This window comes from Gorilla gorilla, chromosome 6 (assembly GCF_029281585.2).
Source record: "Gorilla gorilla gorilla isolate KB3781 chromosome 6, NHGRI_mGorGor1-v2.1_pri, whole genome shotgun sequence".
Classification (NCBI taxonomy): domain Eukaryota; kingdom Metazoa; phylum Chordata; class Mammalia; order Primates; family Hominidae; genus Gorilla; species Gorilla gorilla.
In genome coordinates, this window is record NC_073230.2 from 39,031,831 (window position 1) to 39,055,459 (window position 23,629).

Sequence of the window (23,629 nt, forward strand, 5' to 3'; positions counted from 1 at the left end):
CACACACTTAGAGACCTTGACTATCTTTTGGTTCTGGTTGCCCTCTGAATTGACCTTGAGAGAATGCCCCTGGTCAAGTGCTCTGACTTGCCTTGAATCCTAGTGAGGAAAAGTGATTAAATAACAAAATTGCTCAAAGATGAAAGAAACTGAGATCCTGAGACTCAGAAGATACTGATTTCTGTAGTAACATCCTACACATGAATCTACTTTGCTGTCTCTAGTTTCATTCCTGGTTTATTACCACTGGCCTCCATGATGATGCAGGTTGCTAATGTGGAGGTAAAAAGGGACTCTACCGTCACTGAGAAGAAGGACGAGAGTGCCCATCTCTTTTGTTGTTGTTTTGTTTTAGGTAGTGCTGTTCATTTTCAGGGAACTAGTGCATATGGAAGAGGGATAACCAACATGAAGGGAACTGCTCACCGGCGACCAGAACACTGGTGGAGAACAAGTCTCAGTGGCCCTGTCCCTTGGCTTAGTCACCTGGCCTCAATTTGAGTCCAATTGCTTAATTTTCTACACACCCATGAAAGTCAATTCCCATGCTGCTCTGTGTCTTTATATTTCTCCATAATGTAGTCTCTGGCTGTTTAACTGCAGCAGGCTTTATGATAAGGGTTTTTTTTTTTTCTTCCTTGGCAGTAGGAATAGACTTAATTTTAAAAGACACACTCAAATTCAAACAGCCCCGAACGACTTACACAGAAAGCAGGGTGTTTTCTAGCCTTGTTTTTAAAATATTACAATTTTTTATTAGGCAATTTTATCATTGTTATAAATAAGTAATCGTACTGGGGAGAAGGGATAATCCTTATTTAATTAAATTCATCTATACTCCCAGGTTGGCAGCAACAAGACATATGTGAGACTAATACCCACAGCCTGCCTCTTTGCATGTGCAATTAAAAATTCACTCTACAGTAGCACTGGCAGTTTAGTGTTGCTTTTGGCATTTACAAATTCTTTTATTTTGTGACTTTTTTTTTACCATACACATATGCTGGAGCAGATGTTGCTTATTTGTTGTTTATTCAAATCTGTAGGCTCTGGCAGCTAACTCCATTGTTCTGTAATGAAGCTTTATTCATTGTCCTGTATTAGGACCCAGCGCCTGCACGAGAGGCTGCGTTAGTTCCCAGTAGGACACCACAGTTATTGCCCTTATAGTTGGCTGTTTGTAGTTGGAAGCTTGCACTGGGGGAAAAAGCAGCAGCAACAAAGGGCTGGGTAGTCGCCGTCAGGGTGAGTGGAAGGGAATGGACAGGAGAGTCGTCTTGCTGTCCCCTGCTCTATATTCCTGCCCGGTGGCCTCAGCCTGGCATCTAGACTCATCTGCTTTGGGGATTTGGTGTCTGAGGCTGGGAAGTATTTTCTATCCTGCTCTTTCTCTTTTTTGCCTTTCTTTTTCCCTCTCTGGTTATTTATTTTGTTCACAAGCAGGGTACCCCCTGCGTCTCCCCACCCCCTCCCCTTTATTTCCAGTACATTCATAGATTTGTTAATAGTCATGCTTAGCCATAGGAGCTCTGTCAAGCACAAACCTGTTTCTTCCATATATCACCCCCTCATCGCATCTTTCCTCATCCAGATACTGTTTCTGGCTGCCCATGTCTTGGGGGTAGCCACACTTCATAAAGTCGAGAATGTCAGGTCCATGTTGACCATGATAAAGACCTGCTGATCCCTAGAGCTTGAATGCCAATTTGGAGACGTTTGCCTTCTGGAAAACTCCTGTCTTGGCCAGGAGGCAATCAATCAGATTGTAACCACCTCCATCTGGCACATTATGACATGGAACCTCACTATTAACACATTTGTGATTCATCTTGTCCCAACGAGTGGTGCCAGGGATCAAACCACATCCTCCCTCCCCGTGGCAGCTGGGAGCATTCTAGCTTCCCAGCATGCCGAGTTAACACATTGGCTCCTGTGACATTGCAAGTAACAATTCTTTTAATTATCACACCTTCCCTCCCCCTCCCCACCCACTCCACAGACACTTTGGCACCATGGGGATATTTTGCAGCCGGCAATCAGTACTTTTCTTAATTGACTGAGTATGTTCCAATAGTGTGAAGCCTGGTATTATTCACTCTCGAATGAAAGGGGCAGTTGCTTGATGCTAAGTTCTATAGATATAACACACTACACTTGTTTGGGGCATTTTACTTCCATAAGGACACTGTAGTGTTCATTCACAATTTTTAAATATTGATTTCTCTTGTTTAAATAATAAATGTGAATCTCCATAGAATTGAATTCAAGGTCTTTCTTATTCTGGCCTCAGCCCATTCTTACCACCTTACTTCCTCTCCCACAGCCCAGACTGTGTATGTTGGATTGCTTAGTGTCCCCCAGAATTGCCCAATTTTGCATCTCTGTAGCTACATTGCTCCTTTTTTCACAGACTTCACTTCCAATCTCCTTTTTCATATGTCAAAAGTCATCCATCTTTCAAGGTCTTAGTGCGATGATTACCTCTTCTGTCATCTCCTCCAAGAACCCTGCTCCCTAGACATATTCCTCCTTTAGTGCTCCTGTAAATGATGTTGATGCCTGCCTTTACCATAGGCCTTAATACATTTTGCCTTGTATTATAATTAGCTGTATACAAAACATATGTACCTAACTCAATTGTTACTCCTTTTAAGGACCCTTTGCATGCATCTTTGTAGCCATCTGTCAGCTAAGGGCTGCTGTGGCATCTACACAGGGGTTAGCATGTGGGGCTGTAAGGAATGGAAGTAGCCCTTTTTTGAGCATTCTGTGCGACAGGCACTACATAAAGCACTTTACATTCTTAATTCATCCTTAAAACCACCATGGGAGCAAGTGGATTTTACTCCCATTTTACAGATGAGAGAACCACAGCTCAGAGAGGATAAGTCATTGGATCAAAATAATTCAGCAAGGGTGTAACTGAGCTAGTATTCACAGATCTACGTGATTTCAAAGCTTTGATTCTTACTAAGGCATCCCTTTATTTCTCTAGCAAAAAATTTAATGTTGCTATGTTTGTATAGTTAAGATACCATCCTAATGTAAAAATGTTGGTAGAACTAGATTTACAGTTCAACAGAGAAAACCCTTCTGTTCTAAGGGAGTATTAAAATCAAGGTATGGTTGAAATGGTCCACACCAAACGGGGAACAAACCAAATTTATGATTTAACTAGCGGTTGCGTTGATTTAAGTTCAAACTTAGTAATAAGCAGTCTAAACCACTACCACCCACCCCTAGAACTATGCTAGATATGAAGATAGAAAAGAGCATGCTTTTCTATGCTTCCTATAAAAATTACGTTTAACAAGTTTAACAAGAGATGTGTTTCTCAGTTTTTTCAAGGGATAGCTTATGTCAGATAGGAAATCGAGAACCCTTTTATTTTAGCCTGGTGGTGTTTTGGAAGGAGGTTAGAAAATAAATCTCTCAGCCAGGCAGGGTGCCTCATGCCAGTAATCCCAGCACTTTGGGAGGTTGAGGCAGGAGGATCACCTGAGGTCAGGAGTTCAAGACCAGCCTAGCCAATATGGTGAAACCTCATTTCAACTAAAAATACAAAAAAATTAGCCGGGGGTGGTGGCAGGCACCTGTAATCCCAGCTACTCTGGAGGCTGAGGCAGGAGAATCCCATGAACCTGGGAGGTGGAGGTTGCAGTAAACTGAAATCGTGCCCCTGCACTCCAGCCTGGGTGACGGAGGGAGACTCCATCTCAAAAAAAAAAAAAAAAAAAAAAGAGAAAATAAATCTTTCACAGGCCTTTTTGAATCTGGAGAGGTGATTATGGTAGGAAGGGAGGGTGTAGCCAAGGTAGTTGATAGAAGCCTTCAAGGCAGAAGGAAGGGGAGGCAAAGCCGATGTATTTCAGGTGCTCTTTGTCTTATTTTTATTCACTATTCTTTCCCCAGCTCACCTCCACAATTCCCCTGCTTCTTTCTAGGTCCCTTTAATTACTGCCCAAGTGCTAATATAAAACAATTCAAGGTGAATATTGCATCAAGAAACCTAGGCCATTCACTAAGGAGTTTGTGTTGTGCTAAAATTCTCAGGTAGTATGAAATTAAAGATCAGTGGTTTGGGAGCAAGCAATGGAAACATCATAGCTTCGCTCCTCCTTTTCAGGGACATGTTGGAAGGAAGATCCAAGTTCTTGTCTCCTGTAGCAAACATCATCCTTTATGATAAGCATGAGACTTTAGAAAAGGTTAAGCAAATGAGGCATACCAGTAAAAAGGAAACTGGTGATAGAAGAGGCTTTGGGTATTAGGGTTCCTTCTCTCATAACTGATCTTATTCTGGCCATTCTTGCTTTGGAAAAAAAGAGTTGGCATTTTCCCCTTCTACTCTTCCTGGGAAAGTTGAAGCCAGAGGTGAGGCTGATTCTTCTCCCTGGGAAGAGAGGTTGGAAAGTGGCTCAGTGCCAGAGCAGCTGAGATTTTGATTGGTTTCTTCTGCTGCCAACTCTAGCTGGCTTCTGGTGCCCATACAGACCTCAATGATGATATCTGACATGGTCTATTTCCTTTAGCATGTGCAATTTGCCCACCTGCATGGCAATCTCACAGGTGGAACCTTGGTCATGGACTGATGCATTAGCTGATAGGTTTTGAAATTTATTTTATAAAACATAATATGAACGTGTAGATATTCTATGTTCATTAAATAACTTTCATTAAAATGTATAGAGTTGGTCTAAGGGAGTTTCAAAGTTCTGTGTTTATCATAATGATTCTTACTCTATTAATAGATAAATTAATAAATTCTTGCCTTCTGATAAATAGGACTATTTAAAAAATCAGTATTTGCTCTCTGTTAACTATGATGTGAAGAAATTATGATTCCCTAGGGGTCCAAAAATCCTGACATGCATACCCTGTTAATCCCGTGTGTAGGACCTGACACCACCTAGAAGCTCAATAAATGTTTGTTCAATGGGAGAATAGGATCAGCAAAGATTTCTCAGGGGCTGTATTTATATCTATGATAAAAAGTCAACAAAGCCAAATCCTTTGCTAAATATCTTCATAGTGAAGTGACACAGAAAAGAAAACTTGAGAGACAGAGGAAAAAAAAGGAAAGATAACTCATGATGGTTAAACCCTAGATGTTTAAACAAAACAAATGCCACTTAGGTAAAACTGCAAAGATATGTAGTCCAGTACCATAGATTGCTTTTGATCAGACTTGATATGGAGAAAGAATTTCGTGCTTAGAGAAATTTTAAAAAATTCTTATGTCCATTAGACTATTTCTTTCAAATATCAATATCAAATATTATATCAACTGGAGTTTTCATCAGGAAAATTGAAGGGGAAACCAAACATTTACATGGAGATGTTGAAAAAAATATATGAACAAAGGTATTTCCAGCAAAGGAAATTGTTTTCTTTCTGGTTATTTTCTTTTGCGCATATTGGCAACTCTTTCTATGCCTTTCAATATCTTCTCAATATACTGTTTTCACGAGGTAAACTTTTATTTCAGGTAATCTAGTAAATCTAATAATTTTACCTTACTCTTGGTATCTACTCTTTTGGTCATTTTTATTATTTTTCTCCCTGGATAAGATGTTTTCCAAGACTGCAATGAAGCTGTCATCCTTGGGTTTCTCTTTGCCTTTTTCTTGAGTTTGATTCTCTCTTTCCTAGAGCTCATGTCTTTCTTTCTTTCTTTGGATAGTCCTTTTTTTCTATTTTTGAAACATGCTCCAACAATTTTATTAGATTCAAAGAATGTATAATCAGAAAACAAAACTCTGTCCTCAGTGTGCTTTCCCACCTGCAAGACGGTTGTTCTTAATGCCTGATGTACAGTTGTCATTCTAGGATATCTTAGCAAAATTAATTTGGAGATTCTCTTGTTTGGATCCTTGCTGGATCTCCCATTTTTGGGCCACTTCCTTCTCTTGACTGATGTTTTCACTTTGATGCCAGACTGTCTGAGTAGGTTCCTAAGAAATGTGGAAAGGAGGCAAATTTTTTGAGACCTCGTGTTTAAACATTCTGAAAATGTTTAATCCACCTGATAAGTATGTTGGCTCAGCATCAATTTCTTGGTCCGAAATTATTTCCTTCAGAATTCTGAAGGCCTTGCTCCATTGTCTTCTTGTGTTGTGCTGTTGAAAAGTCTAAAGCTACAGTGAACTCTGTTCTGTTACTCTCTCCAGAAGCTTATAGATTTTCATTTTGACTCTACTGCTCTGAAATTTTATAATAATATGTGTTGGTCTGTTTTCATCCATTAGGTTGGGTTCTCAGGGTCCATTTCAATCACAACCCCATGCCCTTCAGGTTTAAATTATCTGTCAATAATTTTAAGCACAAATTTTCTTTTTCAGGAATATCTACAATGTGAATACTGGCACTCATGAATTAGTCCTCTTTCTCAAATTTTCTCCCCTGTTTCTTCATTTCTTTATTTTTTAGCCTAATTTTTGGAAGACTTTCTCAGTTTATCTTCCAGCACTTTAATTAAATTTATTTCTGTTTTTATGTATTTAACCTTGTGAAGTTTATGTTCTCAGAATGTTTTCTCCCATAGCATCCTATTTTTTTTTGTCATGGTTGCAATGCTTATGCTTCCTCTTATCTCTTTGAAAAGATCAATGATAGTTTCTGTGTATACATGCACATATTTATGTATGTATCTGTAAAGTTTTCATCTCACTGCATAGTTTCTGTTTTATCATGATATTTAGTTATCCCAACATCATTTGTTCCTCCATTGAATCACCTTAGTACCTTGGTTGAAAATCAGTTGGCTTTAAGTGTACAATCTTATTTCTAATCTCTCTAAGTTCTATTCTATTAATTTATACGTCTGTCTGTATACTACTAACACACTGTCTTCATTATTGTACCTTTGTAGTAAGTTTTAAATAAGGAAATACATCTTTCACCTTTGTTCTTCTTTTTCATGATTATTTTGACTACTTTATGTCCTTTGCATTTCCATAAGAATTTTAGGGTCAGCTTGTCAATTTCCATATAAAAATGTAGCTGAGATTTTGATAGAAATTGTATTCTATCTTCAAATCAACTTGGAGACTATTGCCATCTTAACAACATTAAGTCTTCTGATTCACAACATGGGATATCTTTCCATTTATTTGGTCTTCTTTAATTTCTTGCAACAGCATTTTGTAGTTTTACGTGTATAAGTCTTGTAGTTTTTTGGTTCAGTTTATTCTAAATATTTTATTCTTTTTAATGTTATTGTGAATGAAATTGTTCTTGTAAATTTAATTTTGGGCTGCTCATTGCTAGTATGTAGAAATAAAATTATTTTTTGTATATTGATCTTATATCCTGTGACTTTGCTGAATTCATTTATTAGTTCTAATAATTCTATAGCAGATTTTTATATACAAGACCATATTATCTGCAAGTAGAGATAGTTTTACTTCTTCCTTTGATTCTGAATTTTTTTTCTTTTTTCTTTTTTCCTTATTATCCTGGAAATAGAAGAGGAGAGAGTGGACATCCTTATTTTCTTCTTAATTTTATGGGGAAAAATTTTAGTATTTTACCATTATGTATGATGTTAGCGATGGCCTTTTTGTAGATGTCTTTTATAGGTAGAGGATATTCAGTTCTCTTCCTAGTTTGTTGGGTGTTCATATCATAACATTGTGTTAAATTTTGTCAAATGCTTTTTTGGCATCAATTGAGGTGGCCCTGTGGTTTTTTTCTTTTATTCTTTTAACATTGTGTATTACATTCACTGATTTTCAGATGTTAAAATAGCCTTGCATTCCTGAGATGGGTTCCACATAATCATGGCATATAATCCATTTTTTATATTTCCAGATTCAGTTTGCTAGTATTTTGTTTAGGATTTTTACATCTATATTCACAAGGATTTTTCTGGTAATGTCTTTGTCTAGATTTGGTATCAAAGTAATACTGGCCCCAGAGAATAAGTTGGGATGTGTCCTCTCTCTCATATCTTTTGGAAGAGTTTGTGAAATATTATTAATGTTTCTTTAAACATTTGGTAGAATATATCAGCAAAGCCATCTGGGCCTGAAATTTTCTTTGTGGACTGTTTTAAAATTTCTAATTAAATAACTTTACTTGTTACAGGTCTATTAAAATTTTCTGTTTCTGCTAGAATAAGTTTCAATACCTTATACTTTTCTAGAAATGTATCCATCTCACCTGAGTCATCTAATTTGTCATTCACAGTATTTGTATAATTGTCTTTTATTTCTAGAAAATTAGTAATTACATCCTCTCTTTCATTCATAATTTATTAACTGAATCTTCTGACTTTTTTCTTTATCATTCTAGCTAAAGATTTGTCAGTTTTGGTGATCTTTTCAAAGAAAAACTTCTTTTTTAAAATTCTTTGTATTGTTTTCCCATTGTCTATTTTACTTATCTCTGCTCCAATCTTTATTATTTTTTTCATTCTGCTTGCTTTGCATTTAGTTTGCTGTTTGTGTAGTTTAAAGTAAGAGGTTAGGTAATTTTTGAGATTCTATTTCTTTTTAAATATAGACATTTATAGCTAAAAATTCCCCTCAAAGCCTGCTTTTGCTGCATTCATACATTTTGATATGTTTTGTTTTAGTTTTCACTCATCTTGAAGTATATTCTATTTCCCTGTGATATCTTATTTGACCCATTACTTAGGAGTGTTTTAAAAAATTGCTACATATTTGTGAATTGCCTAAATTTTCTTCTTCTATGGATTTCTAATCTCATTCTGCTGCAGTCAGAAATGTTATTTTGTATGATTTCAATTCTTTAAAATTATTGAGGCTTATTTTGTGGACTATCATATGGTCTATCCTGCTTGGAGAATGTTCCATGTACAGTTGAGAAACGTAAGTATTCTTCTCATAGATATTATTTTTTTAGGTGGTGTCTTTTACAGATGTCTATTAGGACTACTTGATTTATTTAAAATGACATACTAGAAAATACCTATTTAATTCAAAAACATGCAGTAATGCAGGAGTAAAGGCATAAAAAGATATGACATGTAACACATAGTATAATGGCAAACAGAAATCCTATCTTATCAATAATTACATTCAGTCGAAATAGATTAAACATTTCAATTTATTATTATTGTTCAAATCTTCTATTTTGTTGTTGGTCTTCTAATTGTTTCATCCATTATTGAAAGTGGAGTTTTAAAGTATTCAACCATTGTTGAATTATCTGTTTTTCTCTGCATTTCTGTCAGTTGTTTAATTGGGACTCTGTTTTCAGGTCTACATGTGTTTTTAATTGTTATGTCTTCCTAATAGATTGACTCTTTTATCATTATAAAATGCTTTTGTCTTTATTAACAATTTTTATCTTATTGTCTATATAATATGTAATATGATATGATATAGTATATAAAAATATAGCCATTCCAGCTACGTTTTGGTTACTATTTGGATAATATATCTTTTTCATTATTTTACTTGGAACCTATGTGTTTTTTGAATTTAAAATGTTTCTCTTGTGGACCGCATGTAGTTAGATTATGTTTTATTTTTATCCATGCTGCCAATCTCTTTTGATTAGAATGTTTAATCTATTTAGATTTAATGTAATTATTGATAAGGTAGGATTTATGTCTGTCATTTCATTATATGTTTTATATGTCTTATGTCTTTTTATTCCTCTATTCCACCATTACTGCATTTTTGAGTTAAACGGGTATTTTCTAGTATGCCATTTAAAATATATTGTTATTACTTTTATTATATTTTTTAAGTTACTTTTCTAGGTGTTGCCCTGGGAATTCCAATATCTTAACTTAAAAAATCTAGATAGGATTAGTACCAACAATTTCAATAGCATGTTAAAAATTTGCTCCAGTATAGTTTTATTTCCTCCTCCCTCCTTTGCGGTATTATTGTCATACACATTACATTTTTATACATTATGATTATATCAATTCCATTTTATAATTATTGCTTTATTAAATTGTCTTTTAAAACAGATGAGAATAAAAGAATTACAAGCAAAAATACATTTTTATCATCTTCATATTTACCTATGTAGTTATTTTAATGAGTGCTGTTTATTTCTTCATTTGAATCTGAGTTATTGTCTAGTGTTTTTTCACTCCCACCTGCAGGACTTCCATTAGTTTTTCTTATATTGCAGTTCTTCAAGTGATGAATTCTGTTTTTGTTTATCTGAGAATGTCTTAAATTGTCTCTTTATATCCTGTATTCTATAGAATTCTATATTCTATATTCAGTTTTGCTGAATATAGAATTCTTGATATTGACATTCCTTTATCCTTTCAATGCTTTGAATGTCATCCCACAGCCTTCAGGTTGCACGGTTTCTGCTAAGAAGTCAGTTGTTAATCTTTTTAAATATCCCTTGTATGTGATGAGTCATTTTTATCTTGCTGCTTACAAGATACTTTGTCTTTTGAGTTTATTATCATGTGTCTGAGTGTGTATTTCTCTGAGTTTTTCCTCTCTGGAGTTTGTTGAGCTTTTTGGTTCTGTACATTGTTTCTCATCAAAATTGGGGAGTTTGGGGCCATTATTTATTGAAATATTCTTTATGCCTTTTTCTTTTCTCTTCTCTTTCTGGGACTCCCATTATGTGTGATGGTATATTTGATGGTGTTTCACAGGTCTCTGAGGGTCTGTTCATTTTTATTCATTTTTTTTCTGTTTTTCCAGCTGGATAATTTTAATTGGCTTATTTTCAAGGTTGCTGATTCTTTTTCTTCTGCCATCTCAGATCTGATGTTGAGGTCGTGTACTGAATGTTTTATTTAAATTACCATATTTTGCAACTCTAAACTCTTATTTGGTCCTTTTATGATATTCACCTCTTTATGATACTCTGTATTTGATGAGACATTCTTTCTCATACACTCCTTTAGTTATTTTGAACAATATATAATAACTAATTTTTTGTTTTTGTCTAGTGAGAACAACATTTGCATTTCCTCAAGGACAGTTTTTATTGATTGGCTTTTGTTTTGTTTTGTTTTTGTGTGTGTGGGTCATTCTTTCTCATTTCTTTGTGTGTCTTGTGATGGTTTGTTGTAAACTGGACATTTAAAATAATATGATAATATGAAAACTCTTGAACTTAGATATACTCCTAGGTTTTGTTGTTGTTTCTGGTTTGTTTGTTTGTTTTAAAGAGACTTTCCTGGACTAACTTTATAAAACCTATATATTTTATCAAGTACATCACTGAAGTTCCTACTTGAATAGCCTAGTTAATGACTGGACAGAGATTTTTTTTAAGTGACTTGAACAAATATGTCTACCACCCTTTTCTGAAGGTCTCTGTGTTTTTGTTGGAGCATGCCTTCAATGCTCCACCTATTTACAACTCAGTGTTAGTCTTCCCTTCTTGTTTGTGCAGCCTCAAGGTCTTTCAGATGTGAGAAATTAGGGTCTTCTCAGATCTTTCTTGGGCATGAACACAGCCCTGCACATGTGCAAAGCCAGCCTTTTGTAGATCCACACGAATATGTCAGAGATTTTCAAAGTCCACTATTAGCCAAGTTTATTATTTTGCCCCAGTTGGTATCACTGTCTCAGGCAGCTATAATATTAAACAATTACCATTAATTGTTTTAATCATACACCCTGCTGGTATGGATTTCCCGACTTAGGAATCTCTGAACTAGGTCAAATAAAGACAGGCCTACTGAATGGGCTTTGCCAGAGAGCTTCCAGATAGGCCTAATAGTGATAATTCTCCAGAAATGGGACTTTTTGTTTGAGAGTCCACACCCTTTCTGCTTCCTTTAACTGATAGGATGCTGTTTTTCACAGCTACCACTATTCCAAGGCTGATTGTTTTAAGGCTAATGAAGAGCTGGGGAGAGGGTAATGGAAATAGGGTAAGTTAAAGTGCCACGAAGTTCACTGTTCTTATTGATAGTCAACTCTTTTTTTCTTGTATAAATGCTCCTCAGATTATTGAAAGGCTTTGGTTAATTTCTAGGGTTTTGAAAAAGTTAATTTTGACAGGTTTTGCCAGCGTTCTTGTTGTTTTTATGGAGGAATGGGGTTTCGGAGGTTCTATTTCCACTACCTCAGAAGTACTTCCCTCTCTTTGTCTTTTTAATAAAACCAATTTGCTTACTGTAGTTTCTATGGGATTTTTTCAAAGAAAAATATTTATTTTCATTCTACCATTTTAGAGTCTATATTTGCTCTGTTAGTCAGTAACAATGAATTTCAATTTTTCTGCTAGTAGAATATCAGGAAGACAAATCAGAAAGAAAGACATTCTTGTTTAAGGCCATTTTTCTTTTAAATTCACACATGATCAGCAGTTTGTTTTGTTTCTATCTAAAGCCAAATCCAGTGGCTACGTCTATATTTATGTTAAATAACCAACAGCACTCTGGGCCTTTCTGAATTTGCAAGGTGGCTTCTCAGCAATGCAGATCTCCCTTTGAATTCTTTTTGCCCTCTGCACAGCATAATGACATTGTTACATTTGTGTTATTCTTGCTTGAATATTGTGTTATGAGAGCTTGAATATTTGCTAATGCATATGTAGGGGGAGGGAAGTTCCTTATGGAAATATTCCATATTCCCTGTGAAGTACCTTAAGCAGTTAGGATTGTTCACATTTTTCAGATGCTGAACTTTGGCTCAGAGGAGTAAAGTGACTTGCCATGAACAACCAGCTGGTAGGCACCAAGGTTGGGAGTTGAATCCAGGTCAGGTATATCAAAGTTTAAGAACTCCTTCCCTCTACCACACAATGTTCTTTACCCCAGATATTACGGAGTCTTAGATTGTCATTTAGTCTAAACCATCCAATGCTTAAAATACCTATACAGTATCCAATACCTTCTTGTGCATCTTCTTGTGTATCTAGGGCAGGTGAAGAAGTAACTTCATAAATGCTTTCCAATAAAATTATGCTTTACAGGGGAAGGCTAGATCTAGTTCCTTTTACTTTGGTGACATTATGGGAGTAAAAGTGAGGGCAAGGCTCAACTTTAGCTCAATAACTTGTTAAAAAAAACTCCCCATGCAGAGTTTCAGATTTACACTTATTCTAGTAATTAAACAAATATTTATTGAGCACCCATTATGTGTCCAGGGCTTGAAGTAAGACAGAAAAAGCCTCTACAAAAGGAAGATATGAGACACTTAATAGGTATATATACTCCATGAATGCAGTAATTTTCTCCTGTTTCATTTAATACCATATACCCAGATCCTTAGAACAGTTCCTGGTATGTATGGATGCTCAATAAACATTATGGAATTAATTGATTAACTGAGATAATTTCACATGTTTTTAAAGGTTATAAAAAACAAAATGGGTTAGTAGAGTGTAGAGCTTTGTGGCACAGTGAGCTGCATTCTAGTGCGTGGCCAGGAAAGGTTCTCTGAGGAGAGAGCATTGAACATCATTGTCATCTGGTTTGAGAACAGTCATGGATCGTTTTTTTGAAATTACTTCAGAAACAGCCACTGAGAAAACTCCTGATTCGGGGGCCCCATTTATATTTTTTTATCACAAGGAACCCTAGAGTGTCCTTTGTCACTCCCTGGGGTATGGCGGGAATGAACACCACACCTCACTGAGGGTCCATTGCTGGTGTTTTCCATCACCATTAGCCAAGGGATTAATTTATTTTTAAGCTATAGGCTGAAGCCTTGAGAATGTAATTTAGTTTCAGTTTAATTTTATAGTAATTTTCTTAAAGAGAATAAAGGTGACTTCTAGAAAGTGTATAGAAATTAGCAAAATTCTAAAAGTTATGTAATCCAGAACTTAGTCCTTAGAAACAAGGGTGATCTAGGTTTGCTGAACACATACTGTAGATATTTTCCCATTTATTCTTTGGACATGGATATAGGGCTGACTAGTGAAAAATCAAAGATTTGATATGCATGCTTTAATAGAAAAAACATGAAGATAGGATCAGGTCATAAGTATTACTTGTGTAATCTACGGTAAGTTATTGGAGGCCCTCATACCTCAATGTTCCCATCTTCATGATGGGCGTAATAAAATCTGCCCAGCTTGGCAGTTGTAAGGATTATAGACAATGTGTTCAGAATACCATGAACAATAATGGCAAGCAGTAAATGGCAGTTATTAGTACTATGGACGCATCTTGAAGTCATTTTTAAATTCTCTTATGCTATTTCTGTGGACAAAGGTGTGAAGATGTGAGTGATTATCAATGTATAGTCCTTGGTACTCTCTTAAGCAAAATAAGACATTAAGTAATTTTTTAAAATGGAGATTGAGTCTTATGAACAATGGTTGTGTAATTACATAGGCTTTCATTCTTAGACATGACCAAGATCACTACTAGTAACATACTAAGTAACATACTAAGTGACCAATTGAAGGCTAATACCAGTAGTGTGTTACAGTTTACTGAGAATTCTTTTTTTTTTTTCTGAGACAGAGTCTCGCTCTGTTGCCCAGGCTGGAGTGCAGTGGTGCAATCTTGGCTCACTGCAAGCTCTGCCTCCCGGGTTCACGCCAATCTCCTGCCTCAGCCTCCCGAGTACCTGGGACTACAGGGGCCTGCCACAACGCCTGGCTAATTTTTTTTTGTATTTTTAGTAGAGACGGGGTTTCACTGTGGTCTCGCTCTCCTGACCTCATGATCTGCCCGCCTCAGCCTCCCAAAGTGCTGGGATTACAGGTGTGAGCCACCGCAACCGGCCGAGTTTACTGAGAATTCTAATTCCGTTTTCTGTTCAAAGGTCTAGCTGCTATGCAATGCTTTGACAATGTTGCAAGGTTCCTACTGTACATGCAAAAATATAAATTATTGGAATTCTTGCAGTTTTCAAGAATTATGATGTGTTAATAACATCTTAAATTGATCATGGTTTTTAATCGTGCCTCTTTTTGATTAAATGTAAGTTATTGCTAATTTATCTCTCTAAAAAATTATTGTATTTATGGTTATCCCTTCAGGGTCTAGTAGTGAATATATGCATATTGGGTCCTATTGATTTCAATAATCAGATTTTTAAATGTGCAGGTCTTATTCTGAATCATCCCTACCACCTGTCTTAGGTTGGATTTCCCAGAAATGGACCTCAGGGAGAGTTTGTGTTAAAGTGATGTATTAAGATGTATTCTGAGGAAGTACAGTAGGGGGGTGGGACCCTGAGGAGAAGGAGGTCATCTGCCCATCAACACATCCCTCCACCCACTGACAAAGTCCATTTTTTTCATCATCTCATTGATTCCACAGGCACAATGTTATTTCAGCTTTAGAAATAAATAGTATCTTAGATCATAAGGTAAATTCCCCAGATAGCTTAAAGAGTAGTTTTCAATGGCCTTTTTCTGATTTCCTCTATGGCCAAAGTAGAAAGCAGCATAAGGATTATGTACAGGTGAATGAGACAACAAGAGACAAAACCAAAAAGGTTTCTAAATTTCATTTTTTGGTAGCATAAAAACATTAGATTGTGATTCAAACAATTATCAGATACCCAAACCTCTCTTGCTTACTTTTTGGGAATGGTATGGTTGTCCTGCTCATATTCCAATCTAGATAATTATATCTTCTCTTCTGCAAATTGCCTGTTGCTTATATTCCAAGTGCATTCTTCTTTTCTTTATGACAGACTGCTCCTAGGCACCACAGCATGGTGGTAAACAGCCGTAGGGAGCTACCCCAAAGATGGTTGCACTTCAGTGGTGGGTAAGCTTGTCCCGGTATAATTTATCTATCAACTTGTTCAGTTTTTGAAGCATTTGCCATCTTTCAGGAAGAAAAGCCTGGAGAAGGGAAGATCCTATTATTTCTTCTATAAACTCAGTAGGTTTGAGACACTGTTCTAATTAGAATGGAGATAACAACAATTTAAAAATGATAGATCTTGGCAAAGGGGATGATTAATATAAATGGGTTTCTCAACAAGTATTTCATTGATAAGCTATTAAAGAATAAGTGTTAAATTTTAGATTGCCAAAGACATCATACCTCTATGTAGTAACCTCTATGTAGTATTAAGCATTTCTGAGGTAGGCAAGAGTCATTGAAATAATAACCAAGTCTCCCCAACAGTTTAATTAAAAGAAAATGTGAATTAGTATAAAAATCAAAACTATTCTGCTTTTTGTAAAAAACAAACAGAAAACAACTTCATTGTGTGTGGAGATAAGAGTTCAGACAAAATTATTTAAGAGAAAATACATCCTGATTAGTCTCTTCCATTAACAGCAGCTCTTTAGAGATAACTTTTACCTTCTAAATGATTTAATGCTCCATCTTTTAAAGAAAAAAAAACCCACGATACTCTTGTCATTTTCTGATTTATATTAGTGCTCCCTCCCACCCCCACAGTACTTTAAGGATAATACTCTACCTAAAATGCGTTCAATGAGTTTGGTTGAAATTGAAGATAATAAAGATAAAATGAAAATGAGGATAAAATATTTGGAGAATATTTAAATTTCAGAAGAAAACATTTGACCTATTAAGAAGAGAGTTACTTTTATTTACCTCTAACACTACAAATCACTGCAGGAAAAGAAGATAAAGTCCCTTTTCTATTTGTAGTAAAGAAAAGGGTAGGAAATGAATTTTAGAAGCACACATATTGATTGTCATTAGATAAACTGTTTATGCTGTCAGAGCATTTCCAGTAGTTGTGGCATCCATGGGATCCTAAAGAAGCCGAGAGATGACAGAAGCCTATCAGGTTCACAGACTTTTAGGGAACCTTAAAGCCCTCTTGGTGCCCATCATTGTGATAGGAGCAAGGACTATGACTAAGTCACCCAGATCAAAGGTGTGACCATTTCCCCGAACTTAAGATCAGCCTTTTCACTTCATGTATGTCTGTCTTCCCCAGCCACCACCCAATTTCTGCCCCCTCACTTCTCCCTAAAAAATACAACCAATACCCCATAAAAAATAATTAGGATTGTTCATGAGAAAATCCAAAGGGGGCAAATTCACATTGTTCTTTGGGAGGTTCCTTCCCTGTCCTTTCCTGCTAACACACACCACTACTAATTAGGCTATTGGAGAAGAGGCATCTGGCTGTTGCCAACTCTTGGCACCCAAGGTTCATGAATCTTTTGGTCAAGAAGGGAAATATTTCTTTCCTGATCCAAAGTCTAATCCCAAGAAAAAATGCCTCCAGGGGCCCCTTCTTCTCAGAAAAGGTAGAGATGATGTTAGGAAAGGCTTTGAAACCAAAAGGGAGTCCAGAAAGGCCAAAAAGCAAATTTCATAAACTCCCCTCCATTAATGGGGGGTCACAATGTAGAAACCCATAATTATAGTTGAGTATTAGGGCTTACCAATAATTATTTTTAGCTTATGAGTGAGGAAACCAAGGCTCTTAAAAGCTAAGCAACTTGCTCAAGTTCACCCAGCTGGCAAGTGTTGGCATCAGGATGAAACCCAGGTTCCTCTGACTCCAAATGGCATGCCGTGCCCAAATTCTATGCCGCAAATATAAGTTGTGATTATCACTTTATTATAAAATATGCTTTGCTGTGCACATTGCATGTTATAAGAAGCCAAAGTGGATAAAATGGTTTATCACTTGTGTCAAGAGAGTAGGTGACTCAAAGCATTCTAGGATTCACTGTGGAAGACCTGATTCTTCATCCCCTTACAGTGTGTCTGAGAGAGGAAATCCCTCTCTGCTCTCTTCCCTGATTCCATACTGACCTTTGTCTTCTTTCAATTTGTAAAGCATGGTGACATTACCTTTAATCTGTGTATATTAGTCACAACATTTCATTAGTCTTTCAAAAACAGTTTTAGTTGCTCTTGCTTTTCTTTGTAAGTACAGGCAAGGTGTCCTTTCTATGTCTATTTTCAGGTGATCACATTTTTGTCATAGTAAAATGGAAGGCATAATGACTAGATTTCTGGGTAAACTCTCATAATTTACATATGAGAAAAGAAAGGTCCATAAAGTTAGTGATTTATTCTAGGTGCCAACAATGATTGGTGACAAATCCAGACTCCAAACTCTCAGTGTTGAATTTTCAATTCTTATTTTACAATTAATTAGTTTTCTGTGTAACATGTTCCTAACTTATTCTTTGTTTCAACTGTATGTGTAGAGCTAAGTGTAAAGCAGGTAGAATTACTGTATCATAGCATTTTGATAAGAATAACATCTGATTTATTTTCAGTCTCCAAAATTTACCTCATGTATGCTGAGGAAATCAATGGTCAAGTAAGTTTGTAAAGAGTGTTGTTTTAACAGTTAAAGAAGGGGGAGGACCCAAGATGGCCGAATAGGAACAGCTCCAGTCTACAGCTCCCAGCGTGAGCGACGCAGAAGATGGGTGATTTCTGCATTTCCATCTGAGGTACCGGTTCCATCTCACTAGGGAGTGCCAGACAGTGGGCGCAGGTCAGTGGGTGCAACGCACTATGCGCGAGCCGAAGCAGGGCAAGGCATTGCCTCCCTTGGGAAGCACAAGGGGTCAGGGAGTTCCCTTTCCTAGTCAAAGAAAGGGGTGACAGACAGCACCTGGAAAATCGGGTCACTCCCACCCAAATACTGCGCTTTTCTGATGGGCTTAAAAAACGGCGCACCAGGAGATTATATCCTGCACCTGGCTTGGAGGGTCCTACGCCCACAGAGTCTCGCTGATTGCTAGCACAGCAGTCTGAGATCAAACTGCAAGGAGGTACCAAGGCTGGGGGAGGGGTGCCCGCCATTGCCCAGGCTTGCTTAGGTAAACAAAGCAGCCGGGAAGCTCCAACTGGGTGGAGCCCACCATGGCTCAAGGAGGCCTGCCTGCCTCTGTAGGCTCCACTTCCGGGGGCAGGGCACAGACAAACAAAAAGACAGCAGTAACCTCTGCAGACTTAAATGTCCCTGTCTAACAGCTTTGAAGAGAGCAGTGGTTCTCCCAGCATGCAGCTGGAGATCTGAGAAGGGGCAGACTGCCTCCTCAAGTGGGTCCCTGACCCCTGAGCAGCCTAACTGGGAGGCACCCCCCCAGTAGGGGCAGACTGACACCTCACACGGCCGGGTACTCCTCTGAGACAAAACTTCCAGAGGAACAATCAGACAGCAGCATTCGCAATTCACAAAAAACAACTGTTCTGCAGACACTGCTGCTGATACCCAGGCAAACAGGGTCTGGAGTGGACCTCTAGCAAACTCCAACAGACCTGCAGCTGAGGGTGCTGTCTGTTAGAAGGAAAACTAACAAACAGAAAGGACATCCACACCAAAAACCCATCTGTACATCACCATCATCAACCATCATCAAAGACCAAAAGTAGATAAAACCACAAAGATGGGGAAAAAACAGAGCAGAAAAACTGGAAACTCTAAAACGCAGAGCACCTCTCCTCCTCCAAAAGGATCGCAGTTCCTCACCAGCAATGGAACAAAGCTGGGTGGAGAATGACTTTGACGAGTTGAGAGAAGAAGACATCAGACGATCAAACTACGAGCTACAGGAGGAAATTCAAACCAAAGGCAAAGAAGTTAAAAACTTTGAAAAAAATTTAGACGAATGTATAACTAGAATAACCAATACAGAGAAGTGCTTAAAGGAGCTGATGGAGCTGAAAGCCAAGGCTCAAGAACTACGTGAAGAATGCAGAAGCCTCAGGAGCCAGTGCGATCAACTGGAAGAAAGGGTATCAGTGATGGAAGATGAAATGAATGAAATGAAGTGAGAAGGGAAGTTTAGAGAAAAAAGAATAAAAAGAAATGAACAAAGCCTCCAAGAAATATGGGACTATGTGAAAAGACCAAATCTATGTCTGATTGGTGTACCTGAAAGTGACGGAAAACACTCTGCAGGATATTATCCAGGAGAACTTTCCCAATCTAGCAAGTCAGGCCAACATTCAGATTCAGGAAATACAGAGAATGCCACAAAGATACTCCTCGAGAAGAGCAACTCCAAGACACATAATTGTCAGATTCACCAAAGTTGAAATGAAGGAAAAAATGTTAAGGGCAGCCAGAGAAAAAGGTCGGGTTACCCACAGAGGGAAGCCCATCAGACTAACAGCGGATCTCTCAGCAGAAACTCTACAAGCCAGAAGAGAGTGGGGGCCAGTATTCAACATTCATAGAGAAAAGAGTTTTCAACCCAGAATTTCATATCCAGCCAAACTAAGCTTCATAAGTGAAGGAGAAATAAAATACTTTACAGACAAGCAAATGCTGAGACATTTTGTCACCACCAGGTCTGCCCTGAAAGAGCTCCTGAAGGAAGCACTAAACATGGAAAGGAACAACCGGTAACAGCCACTGCAAAATCATGCCAAAATGTAAAGACTATCGAGACTAGGAAGAAACTGCATTAACTAACGAGCAAAATAACCAGCTAACATCATAATGACAGGTTCAAATTCACACATAACAATATTAACTTTAAATGTAAATGGACTAAATGCTCCAATTAAAAGACACAGACTGGAAAATTGGATAAAGAGTCAAGACCCATCAGTGTGTTGTATTCAGGAAACCCATCTCACATGCAGAGACACACATAGGCTCAAAATAAAAGGATGGAGGAAGATCTACCAAGCAAATGGAAAACAAAAAAAGGCAGGGGTTGCAATCCTAGTCTCTGATAAAACAGACTTTAAACCAATAAAGATCAAAAGACACAAAGAAGGCCATTACATAATGGTAAAGGGATCAATTCAACAAGAAGAGCTAACTATCCTAAATATATATGCATCCAATACAGGAGCACCCAGATTCATAAAGCAAGTCCTGAGTGACCTACAAAGAGACTTAGACTCCCACACATTAATAATGGGAGACTTTAACACCCCACTGTCAACATTAGACAGATCAACGAGACAGAAAGTCAACAAGGATACCCAGGAATTGAACTCAGCTCTGCACCAAGCGGACCTAATAGACATCTACAGAACTCTCCACCCCAAATCAACAGAATACACATTTTTTTTCAGTACCACACCACACCTATTCCAAAATTGACCACATAGTTGGAAGTAAAGCTCTCCTCAGCAAATGTAAAAGAACAGAAATTATAACAAACTATCTCTCAGACCACAGTGCAATCAAACTAGAACTCAGGATTAAGAAACTCACTCAAAACCGCTCAACTACATGGAAACTGAACCACCTGCTCCTGAATGACTGCTGGGTACATAACAAAATGAAGGCAGAAATAAAGATGTTCTTTGAAACCAATGAGAACAAAGACACAACATACCAGAATCTCTGGGACACATTCAAAGCAGTGTGTAGAGGGAAATTTATAGCACTAAATGCCCACAAGAGAAAGCAGAAAAGATCCAAAATTGACACCCTAACATCACAATTAAAAGAACTAGAAAAGCAAGAGCAAACACATTCAAAAGCTAGCAGAAGGCAAGAAATAACTAAAATCAGAGCAGAACTGAAGGAAATAGAGACACAAAAAACCCTTCAAAAAATTAATGAATCCAGGAGCTGGTTTTTTGAAAGGATCAACAAAATTGATAGACCGCTAGCAAGACTAATAAAGAAGAAAAGAGAAGAATCAAATAGATGCAATAAAAAATGATAAAGGGGATATCACCACCGATCCCACAGAAATACAAACTACCATCAGAGAATACTACAAACATCTACGCAAATAAACTAGAAAATCTAGAAGAAATGGATAAATTCCTGGACACATACACCCTCCCAAGACTAAACCAGGAAGAAGTTGAATCTCTGAATAGATCAATAACAGGCTCTGAAATTGTGGCAATAATCAATAGCTTACCAACCAAAAAGAGTCCAGGACCAGATGGATTCACAGCTGAATTCTACCAGAGGTACAAGGAGGAACTGGTACCATTCCTTCTGAAACTATTCCAAGCAATAGAAAAAGAGGGAATCCTCCCTAACTCATTTTCTGAGGCCAGCATCATCCTGATACCAAAGCCGGGCAGAGACACAACCAAAAAAGAGAATTTTAGACCAATATCCTTGATGAACATTGATGCAAAAATCCTCAATAGAATACTGGAAAACCGAATCCAACAGCACACCAAAAAGCTTATCCACCATGATCAAGAGGGCTTCATCCCTGGGATGCAAGGCTGGTTCAATATACACAAATCAATAAATGTAATCCAGCATATAAACAGAACCAAAGACAAAAACCACACGATTATCTCAATAGATGCAGAAAAGGCCTTTGACAAAATTCAACACCCCTTCATACTAAAAACTCTCAATAAATTCGCTATTGATGGGACGTATCTCAAAATAATAAGAGCTATCTATGACAAACCCACAGCCAATATCATACTGAATGGGCAAAAACTGGAAGCATTCCCTTTGAAAACTGGCACAAGACAGTTTTCAAAGGAAAACTTTGAAACCTCTATCACCACTCCTATTCAACATAGTGTTGGAAGTTCTAGCCAGGGCAATTAGGCAGGAGAAGGAAATAAAGGGTATTCAATTAGGAAAAGAGGAAGTCAAATTGTGCCTGTTTGCAGATGACATGATTTTATATCTAGAAAACCCCATTGTCTCAGCCCAAAATCTCCTTAAGCTGATAAGCAACTTCAGCAAAGTCTCAGGATACAAAATCAATGTACAAAAATCACAAGCATTCTTATACACCAATAACAGACAAACAGAGAGCCAAATCATGAGTGAATTCCCATTCACAATTGCTTCAAAGAGAATAAAATACCTAGGAATCCACCTTACAAGGGACATGAAGGACCTCTTCAAGGAGAACTACAAACCACTGCTCAATGAAATAAGAGGATACAAACAAATGGGAGAACATTCCATGCTCATGGGTAGGAAGAGTCAATATCGTGAAAATGGCCATACTGCCTAAGGTAATTTACAGATTCAATGCCATCCCCATCAAGCTACCAATGACTTTCTTCACAGAATTGGAAATAACTACTTTAAAGTTCATATGGAACCAAAAAAGAGTCTGCATTGCCAAGTCAATCCTAAGCCAAAAGAACACAGCTGGAGGCATCACGCTACCTAACTTCAAACTATACTACAAGGCTACAGTAACCAAAACAGCATGGTACTGGTAGCAAAACAGAGATATAGATCAATGGAACAGAACAGAGCCCTCAGAAATAACACCGTATATCTACGACTATCTGATCTTTGACAAACCTGAGAAAAACAAGCAATGGGGAAAGGATTCCCTATTTAATAAATGGTGCTGGGAAAACTGGCTAGCCATATGTAGAAAGCTGAAACTGGATCCCTTCCTTACACCTCATACAAAAATCAATTCAAGATGGATTAAAGACTTAAACGTTAGATGTAAAACCATAAAAACCCTAGAAGAAAACCTAGGCATTACCATTCAGGACATAGGCATGGGCAAGGACTTCATGTCTAAAACACCAAAAGCAATGGCAACAAAAGCCAAAATTGACAAATAGGATCTAATTAAACTAAAGAGCTTCTGCACAGCAAAAGAAACTACCATCGGAGTGAACAGGCAACCCACAAAATGGGAAAAAATTTTCACAACCTATTCATCTGACAAAGGGCTAATATCCATAATCTACAATGAACTCAAACAAATTTACAAGACAAAAACAAACAACTCCATCAAAAAGTGGGTGAAGGACATGAACAGACACTTCTCAAAAGAAGACATTTATGCAGCCAAAAAACACATGAAAAAATGCTCACCATCACTGGCCATCAGAGAAATGCAAATCAAAACCACAATGAGATAT

The 23,629-nt window shown here is 37.3% G+C and overlaps 2 protein-coding genes across 2 annotated transcripts in view; one reads left to right on the forward strand and one right to left on the reverse strand.

Moving 5' to 3' along the window:
• ITPRID1 (ITPR interacting domain containing 1) overlaps nucleotides 1–23,629 on the forward strand; it is a 100,868-nt gene that overhangs the window by 48,576 nt on the left and 28,663 nt on the right. The window lies entirely within an intron of this gene.
• The window catches only part of PDE1C (phosphodiesterase 1C), a 703,814-nt gene continuing 695,547 nt past the window's right edge, over nucleotides 15,363–23,629 (reverse strand). The window contains exon 23 of the mRNA XM_063708446.1: nucleotides 15,363–15,720. The gene's annotated coding sequence lies outside the window, so the exon portion shown is untranslated. The remainder of the gene's footprint in view (nucleotides 15,721–23,629) is intronic.